The sequence below is a fragment of the Dipodomys ordii genome, unplaced genomic scaffold, assembly GCF_000151885.1.
Source record: "Dipodomys ordii isolate 6190 unplaced genomic scaffold, Dord_2.0 Scaffold35, whole genome shotgun sequence".
In the NCBI taxonomy this organism is placed as follows: Eukaryota; Metazoa; Chordata; class Mammalia; order Rodentia; family Heteromyidae; genus Dipodomys; species Dipodomys ordii.
Genome location: NW_012267251.1, coordinates 8,012,639 through 8,024,689, shown reverse-complemented (window position 1 = coordinate 8,024,689; position 12,051 = coordinate 8,012,639). Strand labels below are relative to the sequence as shown.

Here is a 12,051-nt window from a genome sequence, read left to right as displayed (position 1 = left end):
AGGACGGGAGGGCTGGCTTCGGACCCTCCATCCGTGTCTACAATCTTTCTTTCCCTAGAAGAAAAATTCTTATTGGCAGAGGATTAGATGCTTCCCAACTCATTATTGCCCACTAAACAAACCATGTGATTCTCTTGCTCCTAACTTCTGGTTGACAAGCAGAAGTTAGATACACAGGGGGAAGCCAAGAAGAGTTCATGGTCAAATTGAGTCCATATGAGTCCCTCAGGATCTGTTTTTTCTCCCTTCTCACATCCATCCCATATTCAGTGGGGAGGGAGGGATAAAAATGATCTAGCAATCTCCTGCCAGCCAGCCACCCAAGAAGAGAAGGCTCAACCCTTCTATGGGAGAAAGATTCATTGTCCAGTGACACTAAAGCGCATTGACCATTGGAAGAACTTGGAGGGGAGATGAAGTTCCCCAAGCAAAGGGAGAAGGGCCAGGGTGTGTAGGCTGGGATTTGTCTCAACCTGATAGCTTGCATTTTATTCCCAGCAGAAATAAGGTCCTTTTGTCCTTCTCTTCCTTCCTTCCTTCCATCCTTCTTTTCTTCCTTCCTTCCTTCCTTCCTTCCGTCCTTCCTTCCTTCCTTCTTTCCTTTCTTCCTTCCTCCCTCTCTCCCTTCTTTCCTTACTCCCTCCCTTCCTTCTTTCCTTCCTTTCTTCCTTCTTTTGTTCCCTCCTTCCTTTCTGCTCTCTAGAGGATCCTCTCAAGGGAGCATCTCCCTACTTGTGGTGGCAGTAAGTCCTTTACAAGCCAGCAACCACTTTGTTGGGATAGAGCCACTTGAGCAGAGAAGCTAGAGGAGGGAAAAGCAGTGTCCACCCAGAAAGCGTCTGCCTACATCTTGGATGAGATGAAGCCCAAACTTGCTTTCTGCTTTCCTGGTTGGCATGGAGAGATCCTTTTTTCTTTACAAGTATTTTCATGTCTAAGTTTTCTTTGCACAAACTAAGCTAGCTGACTTTGTGGAATCTCAAGCTCTTGTCCATGGGAAAGAATGCCCGTGGGAAAGTTGTTCTCTGTCTTTGTACTGGGTCTCTTCTGCTCAGCCACGTCTCTGGTACATTATCCATTGCTTGTGAGTTGCCATAAGGAAGATAGAGTTCAGCTTCAATTCTTTGTCCTTTGCTTTACTGCTATGGAGCTGCCAAGGACACATTCATTCCCATTGGAGGAATTGAGAGCATGAATGTTATGATCTGAAACTTCTGTGTAATGTCTTCCTGGGTGTGAATTATATGGACCGCTGGCCAGAGTGAGCTGGGGGACACAGGCCTGATGCCTTGAGAGCAAGGATGGGAAGAGATATGGAAATCAGGAGGGAGAAGGGCCTGAGGCAAAATAAGGGGCTGAGCTGGCGCTGTCTGTCTCTGCCACCCACTCAGCCCACATTTAAGGCCTCACCAAGAGGTAGAGTATGGGAAGCCAGGGGACTCGGGAATTACTATCTTGTGGGTAAGATGGCTGCCCTGGACTCATGTATATGAAAACATTTGTGGGGGAGAAGTGACAGGCCTTCCTATGAGGGCCTGGTATCTTCTGAGAGCTATCAAGAAGGAGCTCCCAGAAAGCACTGGAATTCAAAGGCTTTGACACCTCTATGGCTCTCCTTCTCTCCCAAATTGGGCCTCAAACATTCACTTTGAGCTTGGCTCTGGTCTTCTCTATCACTCCAGTCTCCAGGCTCCGACCTGTAGCTGCCTTGTATTTATCCAGCGGCTTCTGGAGGCTGAGGTCAAACGGAAAACTTTGTGTGTGTGTGTGTGTGTGTGTGTGTCTGTGTGTGTGTCTGTGTCTGTGTGTGTGTTTGTATGTGTGTGCGTGTGTGCTATTGAGACTCACACTCATGTACATGCTAGTCAAGTGTTCTACCCCTAAGCTATACTCCCAACCCTAAATTGAATACTCTTCATCACAAAGCAAAATGTTTAGACTATATAAAGGCAAGTGAGTCTCATGTTCCAGAAACTTTCATCTCCAGCTTTTCTGCTCCAAAGTTAATGCTCTGGGCCCTCAACACACACCTCTTCCTGCCTGGGGCACTCTTTGTTTCTGCAGATAGAACCCAAGTCAGAGACCCGAGGGTGGAGTGTGTGTGTGTGTGTGTGTGTGTGTGGTTGTTTTTAGGACTATTTTTTGTCTCACAAGGATAGGACATTCTGATTCCCTCACCCTTCCTCACATGGGCCAAGGACACAAATTGGCATAATGGCTGGCTAGAGCTCAGGATGAACAATGGACCATGGGCAGAAGTCATCTTTGTAAATCTGAGGGAATAGAAATGAACTGTAAAAGGTGGCCTTCTTAGCATCATTAACAAGATAGAAGTATGGGGATGGGGGGAGAGAAAGCAAGAGAGAGAATTATTCTGAGCAAAACATCATCTGAAATACCATGATGAAAACCCTTGGTTCAATTAATACACTCAAGAAAATAAAATAAAACTCAGAGTGACAGGAAGGTAAAAAGCTCAGATGCAGGGGTCACCAGCAGAAAGGGGGGGCGGCTGACAAAGAGAGGGAGGGTGAAATGGTGGAAACAGTTTGCATGGGTGAAATAGAACAATGAAATCTGCTGGGATTGTTTTAAGAAGCAAGCGAAAGAAGGGCAGAGTGACGGAAGGGATGTTGGGATACACTGGACACGTGTGGAAATGTCCCAACAAAACTTCCCTTGCACAGCTAATGTATGCTGAAAACAATGTATAAAGTTCCAGACTTGCTTCGAAGTATCAGGAAAACCTAGTATAGGACCAGTGTCCCTTACTCTCCCTGTAACTGGGTCATCCACAAGGGACCTGAGCCTGAGGGATGATAGCATAGAAAAAGAATTCACTTAGGGCTGGGTGGGCAGCTCATGCCTGTAATCTTAGCTACTCAGGAGGCCGAAATCTGAAGATCGCAGTCCGAAGCCAGGTCCTGAGTTCAAGCCCCACAACTGGCACACAAAAAAATTCACTTGGGGCAAAGGAAGCCAGAAATTGGTGAAATGCTCCTGCCCTGCCCTTTCTGCCCCTTAGGAATCTCCCAGGGGCTCTGCAAACAAGCAAAGCCCAGGTGCTTAGAATAGAGACACCCCCTTCCACAGTCACATGACTAACTGCAGTGCTCACATCTTGAACCTCCAGCCAGATAAGGCCAGTGACAGGGGCCACACAGGAGCAAGCTCACTAGGTGCTCTACACACCCAGCACACCCCCCTGCTCTTTTATGTAAACCTCACAAGCCTTGGGAGATAGGTATTTTTATATTTGCTATAAAGATCAGGAAAATCTCGGAAAGGGTAACTGTCCCAAGATCACGTGGCTAGTAAGTAGCTGACCGGACTTAGAAGTCTGAACTTCCCTCCTCTTCGTCTCACTGCAAATAGGTTTGTATGCCCATCCTTGCTCTAGAGAATTTATAAGCAAATTGGGGTCAGAAGTGAGTATACATGGAGCCACCACAGAGGTGCCACAGGCCAGTGACTGCGCCCCCAAATGTGGTCACCCCAACAAGTACTGGAAGGCTGATCTCTCTGGACCCATAGAAAGACCTTCACTATTTGAACAAAATGAGGATTCAAAAACATACTGAGTGATATTAGAAAAAAAAATTGTGCCAGTACTGGGGCTTGAACCCAGTGCGCTGTCCCTGAGCTTGTTTGCTCAAGGCTAGAACTCTACCATTTGAGCCACCACTCCACTTTGACTTTTTAGTGATCAATTGGAGACAAGAGTCTCACAGACTTTCCTCAGTACTTTAAACCAAGATCCTCAGATCTCAGCCTCCTGAGTAGCTAGGACGGCAGGTGTGAGCCGTTTAAAGTGCCCACTTAATTTTTTTTTTATTTAATTAAACCCAAGGTGGTAGGCAGGACATGTGGGTCACAGCTCTGGCTTTTCCTGGGGAAAGCTATCATACTAAGTGGGTCTAGACTGTGGAAGGGAGCAGGGCCTGCTCCCCCATTAATGAGTCTCTCCAGGAATCTTCTGGACTCTAAGCTTGTTCCATGATTCCCTGGATTCTTTGTGTGGTCACCCCCTATTTGCCCTTGAGTCTCTGAGCTCCAGTTAGGTTGGATACCTCATCCGGGAACTCCAATACCACTCAATCCTACCATTTAGCACAGGATTTGGTGCCGGGGTGGAAGGTGGAGGGGGCGCAAAGGAAGGCAGGTTGCTGGGGATAGAACCCAGGGCCTGACGCATGCTGAGCATACTCTGCCACTGAGCTACATTCTCAGCTCCTCCTTATAAGTATCTGCTTGCCTGCCTGTCTCCCCTACCAACTTCTAAGACTCTGACGGGCAACTGCCTACCCAGGCCCAGCCCAGGGAACCAGTGAGCAATCAGCTAGCAGGGGTTAGGGCGAAGCTGGGGGTAGAGGGTTTCTTGCCCTTCCTGGAAGGGGGCAGAGCTCACAACCAGGGGCTTTCACCTGGTCCTCTGGGAGTTCTTGCTCGGCCAAGCAGAGGACAGAGACCCTGGGCAGGGCAGCGGTGGTGTGAAACATCTATCCTTGGCTCAGGTTTCAGGAACCAGATCCCAACGGGTCAACTCATATGTTTTCTCCCTTCCCAAGTGGGAAAGAAAACTCTCCCCCTTGCCACCCCCATCCTTCTCCTCGAGGCCAGAGGGACTAAGGATTAGCACCTGCACACAGCCAGGGCCAGGGGCAGGGGCAGGGGCAGCTGAGCTGGGGAGGTGGGGTGGCGCCGGTGGATGAAGCTGTTTTAGGTCCTCCCTAGAGGACCTAAGAAGCAACCCAAACACCTCATTCCCAGGCCGGAGCCTCCACCTCCACAGCCCCCTCCCCACCAGTCCCCTGGTCTCTGCAGGGCTGGTAGAGCCAGAGACCAGGGTGCCAACCCTCAGAATGCCCTTTGCAGAGGGCTGGGCTGATCAGGAGTATACCAGACTGCACGACTTACTGCTTAAAGAGATTAACCCTGACTGCTACACACCCAAAATAGCACTGGAGGCCAGGGCGGAGAGGGCAGAAGAGGTGATGGAGGCCTTGTGCCCCAGGAGGAAAGAGCAGGCACCCAGAGAAGGCTAAGCAAGTTTAAACTCTCTCCCTGGAGTGGGAAAGCTGCCTCCATCCAGAGATTAGAACAGCAGCCAACTGTTCTCTGAAACTTGGCCGTGGATCCACAGGTATTTGTCTCAAGCATTGTTCTACCCTTCCACCTTCAGTACACTGAGGTTTGAACTCAGGGCTTCACACTTGCTATGTAGGTGCTCTACCAGTTAAACCGTACCTCTAGTCGGTCTTTTCTTTTGCTGTGGCTATTTTTGGGACAGGATCTCAATTCCCACCCCCATACCCAGGCCACCTGGACAGTAATCCTCCTATTTATGCTTCCTGCTGGAGTTAGGATGACAGGCACACACCACCGTGTCTAGTGTTTTCTGGTGAGATGAGGTTTCATGAACTTTTTGACCAGGCTGGCTTTTCTTTTCTTTTTTTTTTTTTTGGTCAGTCATGGGGCCTGAACTCTGGGCCTAGGCACTGTCCCTCAGCTCTTCAGCTCAAGGCTAGTCTCTACCACTTGAGCCACAGCTCCACCTCCAGTTTTTTCTGCTTATGTGGTGCTGAGGAATCAAACCCAGGGCCCCATTCATGCAAGACAAGCGCTCTACCACTGAGCCACCTTCCCAGCCCAATCCTCTTAATTTCTATTTCCTGACTAGAACTACAGGTGTCACTGACTTTACTGCACTCAGCTCAAACATTGCTCATATCTGTATCTGTATATGCATATATATTATTCTCTGTGTGTATAGGACATAAGTTAAAGAATTTTGGGCAAGTAAAGCATCACTGCCTGTTCCCACCTGCAGTGCAGCCTCTGGATACTTGTCCTTTGCCCAGGCGGGAAGTTTGAGAGCTTGGCTACATGGAACATTTGAAAGAGACCAAACTGATGCACAGAACCAAGAAGACTTGCAAAACTGAAATGGCTCTACAGGGAGAGGTGGATGGAGATGATTGTGGGGTGGTGGGGGGTGTGAGTGCAGCTGTTCAAGGGGGTTTGGTACTGGACACAGACAGCTGCAGGTCCCAGGCTTTGGGAGAGGGCTCACATTATTCAGGCCAGGGTTGGAAGCTAAGGACAAAGCCTTGATCCCTTCTACCCCTTCCAGCAATGTCCCTTTTCTAAGCATCTGTGGCCATGTCAGCTGGCCCAGAGATGGCCAGGCCTTGAGTGAAGTACACCAAGAGAGACCTCCAACCTACAGCCATAGGCCTGCTCTTTCTCTGTCTCTCTGACTCTGTCTCTATCTTTGTCTGTCTGTCTGTCTCTCTCTCTCTCACACACACACACACACCCCAGAAACAATCTGTAGCGATGAGAGCAGGGGAGAAAAGTTAACATTTCTGTTCTCAAAATGTTGGATAAACAGAAATGTCTTGAACCACAGTATGAAAACCTTCCCAGGTTAGGGACATTGTGCTTATTAGCAGGAAGGCGCTCCCCTGTGGGGCTTCTCAGCATCCGGCCCCCTGAGAGAGACAGAAAGCCTCTGTGGGTGTCTGATGAGATGGGTCCAGGTTTGAATTCCACTTCTGTCCCTGGCAGATCCAGTGAACTTGATGAGTGCCTTAGATAAGAAAGGAAGAATATTACGTTTATTGGCTACCTTCTCCAGCCAAGGGCATTACAGTTGACATCTCATTAACATGGTTTTTTGAGGCTCCATTACTTGTCAAATGGGAATGATCAAATCAACCTTGGAGAGTTAGTGTGAGGACTTGACTGGAGGAGAAAGTAGGGAAAGTGTTCACATATCAGGGGAGTGAGAAATTCCTCATTCTAAATTAGAATCTGTTGTTGTTGTTTTTTTTTTAATCTCTCAAGAAACAAAAAGAGCTTTATCAGCCAGGTTCTGGTGGCTCACTCCAGTAATCCTAGCTACTCAGGAGGCTGAGATCTGAGGATCACTATTCAAAGCCATCCCCAGCAGAAAAGTCCATCAGACTTTTATCTCCAATTAACTACAGAAAACCAGAAGTGGCGCTGTGGCTCAATTGGTAGAGCACTGGCCTTGAGCTGAAGAGCTGAGGGACAGCGCCCAGGCCCAGAGTTCAAGCCTCATGACCAGAAAAAAAAAAAAAAAAAGACATTGTCAATAGGAGTGAAAGGACAACAAAAAAAAAAAATAAGGAGGAGGATACAGTGGGAAAGCAAGAAGCTGATTTTAAGAAGAAGGAAAGGCTTACTTTTTTTTTTTTTTTTTTTACTTTTTGTATCTGTACTGAGGCTTGAACTCAGGGCCTCGCTCCCTTGGCTTCCCCCTAATCCCCCTAAGGCTGATGCTCTACAACTTGAACCACACCTCCATTTCCAGCCTTTTGGAAATAGAGACAAGAGACTCTTAGATTTGTCTACCTGGGTTGACTTTGAACCATGCCCCTCAGAGCTCTACGTGAGGAGGAAGATTTGGTGACTGTGTTGGTGGGCTCACTTCATTTACTTATTGGCTGCCTCCAGTTGCCTGGTTTCTTGGAGTCTCTGCCTAATTTATTTACCCCTCTCCCACTTGGGCCCAAACTGAGCTTCTGGGCTGGGAAAGTAACAGAGGAAAGGGAGATTGAGGGAGCATGGGCTTCAGGGTGGAGAACTCTCCCCATGCGCCACCTTCTACCTCTGCATGATCTCAGAAAAGCCAGCTTTGTGGGAATTTGGCTTAGTTATCCTTGGGGTCCACTACAGAAAGGCCGAGCCAGGTCGTCAGGACACTGTTTACAAACAGCTAGGAATAGAAAGGCCTCCTGCCCCACACCCTCCATTCTTTGTCCCTTACCTGCTTTCTCTCACTCAGGGCCCATAGGCTCTGTCAGACTGTGGCTGCATCAGCCCTTTTAGAACAAGCCAGCAAGACCTGTCTTTGGAGACCAGGAGGAAGAAAGATGCAGAGATGCATTCTGAGGGCAGAATGTCCAGTGAAGCTCTGGGTGCAGTGTGTTGAGTCCAGTGATCAGTTTCAGATGCCAGCTAGGCTTGGACTTCCATCCTGCTCAGCTTCCACGTTTATAAAATGGTAATTGCAATGCCTGGTTATAGAATAGCTGTGAAGTTTTAGTAAAATAATCTAGCTGGGCACTGGTGGCTCACACCTATAATCCTAGCTACTCAGGAGGCTGAGATCTGAGGATTATGGTTCAAAACCAGCCTGGGCAGGAAAGTCTGTCAGACACTTATCTCCAATAAACCACCAAAAACCAGAAGTGGTGCTATGGCTCAAGTGGTAGAGCGCTCACCTTGAGCTGAAGAGCTGAGGAACAGTGCCCTGGCCCATAGTTCAAGTCCCATGATGGGTAAATAAATAAATAATCCATACAAAGTACCAGAATCCAGTAGTGAGAGCTCATGAAAATTTATTCCTGGGGTGGGAAGGTGGCTCAGTGATAGAGTGCTTGCCTTGCATGCATGAGGCCCTGGGTTCCATTCCTCAGCACCACATAAGCAGAAAAAGCCAGAAGTCGTGCTGTGGCTCTAGTGGTAGAGGACTAGCTTTGAGCTGAAGAACTGAGGGACAGCGCCCAGGCCCAGAGTTCAGGCCCCACGACCAACCAAAAAAAAAAAAGTAAAAAGAAAAAAATTGTTCCTCTCCTTTCTTCCACTTCCCTCCATCCTACTCATTCCTGTTTATTGAGCCACCTCCTCTTCCTCCTTCTCCTCCTCCTCCTCCTTTTCCCCTCTTCATTCCTACTTCCTCTTCTTCCTCCTCTTGTCCATCTCCTTCTTTTAATTCTCTCTCTCTTTTTTTGGCTGTGGGGAAATTGAATCCCAGTCTTCATACTCCAGCCTCTTCATCATTTTAATGCCTAGGATTCATGAATCATGTGCTGTTTTTACAAGAAAAGAGAAAGACTCCACTAAATCATTTATTCCCAACTATTCAGTGAGCTTCTAACGTACTATTTACTTCCCAATGCCATGATAGACTAGTAACTAGGATAGACAAGACCTTCGCCTTATTAGAGATGATGTATATTCTACTGGGCAAGCCAGATAATACACATGATATACATAGATCACATAGAGCATGTAGACACAGAACATATGGGATACACACACAAACACACACACTGTTTAAGAGCCTGTGAGAGACTGTGTGTGTGAGGGACCATTTCCAAAACTGGTCAGTGTCTTTACCACCAGAAAGGGGACATTTGAACAGAGCCTGGAATGGAGCCAGTGAGTAGAAAGTCTGGAAAAGGTGCTTTCCTAGAGAAGGGGACAGCCACACAAAGGCTCTGAGATGGGAGGGGTTTCGTGTGTCAGAGAAGCAGCAGGCAGTGTCACTGGAGCAGAATGGGCCAAAGGGCTGGAGGAGCTGAGGCCCAGAGGAAGCAAGCCGCATGCAGTACACAGCCTTTTAGGGCAGCAAAGGAATTTGGTTTCTTTGGGTTTTTTTCTTGCAATGCTGAAGATTGACCCAGAGTTTTGTGCATGCTAAGCAAATGCTCTATCATTGGGCTACACTCTCAGTTCAAAGTTGGTGAGAAGTCATTGGAAGGTTTGGAACAAGGAAGAGATGTGGTTACTGGGCTTGAATTCAGAGCCTCAAGATTTTGCATGAGATATAATATTAAAGGCTTATTTTATCATCTTTCAGATGACTGGATTGTAGAAGGGCAGGAGAAGAGAAAGACTGAAGTTCTCAGGTATTACAGTCATGTAGAGAATTCAAGGATGGTTTGAGACAAATAAGGTTTAGGAAAGACTTGAAAAGTAGCTCTGAAAGGAAGTAGAGCTGTAGATCAAAGAGGCAGAGCACTTGCCTTGTGCAAAAATGCTTAAGGACAGTGCACACACCCCAACTTCAAGCCCCAGGATGGACAAAAACAACAACAAAAAGTAGCTCTGAAGGACTGGCTCATGTGCTGGGGAAAAGAGCGAAGCTGAAGTGGTCCAGTCTTGCCTGAGCTGTTAGATGAATTTTTGTTTGTTTTGTTTGGAGACAGGGTCTCACTATGTGTAGTCCAGGGTGGCCTCAAACTTGAGGTATCCTTCTTCAACTCCCCCAAGTGCTAGGATTATGGGTCATGTGTCACCATGCCTGCCTGTAATTTGATATCATTTACTGGGATGGCAAACAACAGAAGAGTAGCTGGGTTTGAGGTTGTTAAGTTGGTTGTGTTCATCAGACTGTAAGTGGAAATGCTGGGTTGACAAGAGTATGTAAGTCTGGAGCTCAGAGTGAGGCAGAACGGGAGATAACTTTGGTAGTCGTTAGTATGTGGATGATAGTTAAAGCTCTGGAGCTGGGATCACCTAGGAAGTGGAGGTGAGTGGAAACCAGTCTGTGCCCCAAGGCACTGAAAGGGAAGAAAGACTCAGGTAAGTCCATGAGACTCTTACCTCCAATTAGTCAGCAAAAAGCCAGAAGTGGAGGGGTGTCTCAAGTGGTAAAATGCCTTCCTTGATTTGAAAAAGCCAAGAAAGAGCATGAGGTCTTGAGTTCAAGCCCCAGTACCAGCAGAAAAAAAAAAAAGAAATGAGAAATTAAAGAGACAAGTGAAAGGAAACTGGATAGTTTCTCAAAATCAAGTGAAAAGAGCTTCAAGGAACAGAAACCTCTCTACCATCTCCCTTCTTACTGGGTGGCTAAATCAGATCTGAGTAGAAATCCAGCCATAGTGACTGGTAAGATGGAACCTAAGTTAAAAGTATTTCACTGTAGCGAAGAGTAGACTTATCAGAGACACAAGTGAATAAGGATTGGAGATAGAAATAAAAAGAAAAAAACAGGACAGAGAAGGAAAGTAAGTCTTTCTCAGTGTTCTGTTCTAATGCAAAGCCAATGAGCTGGAGGTTAATGTGGAATCAGAGAGGACTTTTTATTTTGTCGGTCATGGGGCCTAAACTCTGGGCCTGGGCACTGTCCATCAGCTCTTCAGCTCAAGGCTAGTGCTCTACCACTTGAGCTACAGCACCACTTCTGGCTTTTTCTGCTTATTTGGTGCTGAGGAGTCAAACCCAGGGCATCATGCATGCAAGGCAAGCCCTCTACCCCTGAGCCACCTTCCCAGCCCCTCAGAGAGGCCTTTTTAACGACCCAGAATGTTATTGCATGTGTGTATGATAATGGAGGTAATTCGGCAGAAAAGAAAATCTGATGATACCAAGAAAGAAGACAAGAAGGGATAGAGGACACTGAGTGGAAGGTAGGCCTTGACAGCAGGCACTCCTCCCGGCACTGGGAGGGAGATAGTCTTCCACAGACAGTCAACAGCACAGTCAGGTTGATAGGCATGGGGAGGGGAGAGAGAGGCTGGTGTCTGATGGGTGAACATGTGCAGAGTCATGCCATGGGAAGAAAACACAGGCAGCCATGTGTAGGCTGAATTAAGGCAAGGAGAGACCATAGTCAGAGGCTTGGCCTACACCACAAGAAAAATGTTCAGTGTGTGCTGGATGGGTAGAGAAAGCAGGAAAATCCTTCTAGATATGAAATCTGGCCTGTAGACAGAGAACAGACAACAACCAGCTGTCAGAGCTGCTTGAAAATCCAGTAGATTTTCACCTCCTGTGCATCGATCTTCTGTCCCCAAGGCCACCCATGCCCACAGGTCTTTTCCTGGAACCCTGTTGACAGTTGGTGTGGTGGGTGACCCAGCACTGGATTTGCAAACCAAGCCAGGGGGACATTGGGCTAATTTTCAGTCTGGCTTTGCAGCATCGGTTAGTGTCAGACACATATTTAGCATTGAGAAGCTTCTTTTCTTTTCTTTTCTTTTCTTTGTATTACTTATTGGCATGTCTGTTTGTACTTCCCCAAAGTGGATTCCCCCCACCCCAAACCTATGTTAATGAGTTGCAAAACGCATATGGAAATGTGCACAAAATACAGAGGTAGAGTTTTGTGAGTGATCACAAAATAAACAGGAACTCAAACACAGTTGGTCATGTCATTCTGTAGCACGCCCAACTGCCCTTTCAAGGATTAACCCAGCCATACTTGGTCTCCTCTGTCTCCCTTGTGTGTGTGTGTGTGTGTGTGTGTGTGTGTGTGTGTGTGTGTGTGTTAGTACTGGGGCTTAAACTCAGGGC

At 47.3% G+C, this 12,051-nt stretch overlaps 1 protein-coding gene across 1 annotated transcript in view; it reads left to right on the top strand.

Annotated features, from left to right (window-relative positions):
* The window catches only part of Lmod1 (leiomodin 1 (smooth muscle)), a 35,208-nt gene that overhangs the window by 467 nt on the left and 22,690 nt on the right, over window positions 1-12,051 (top strand). The gene's annotated exons all lie outside the window — the stretch shown is intronic.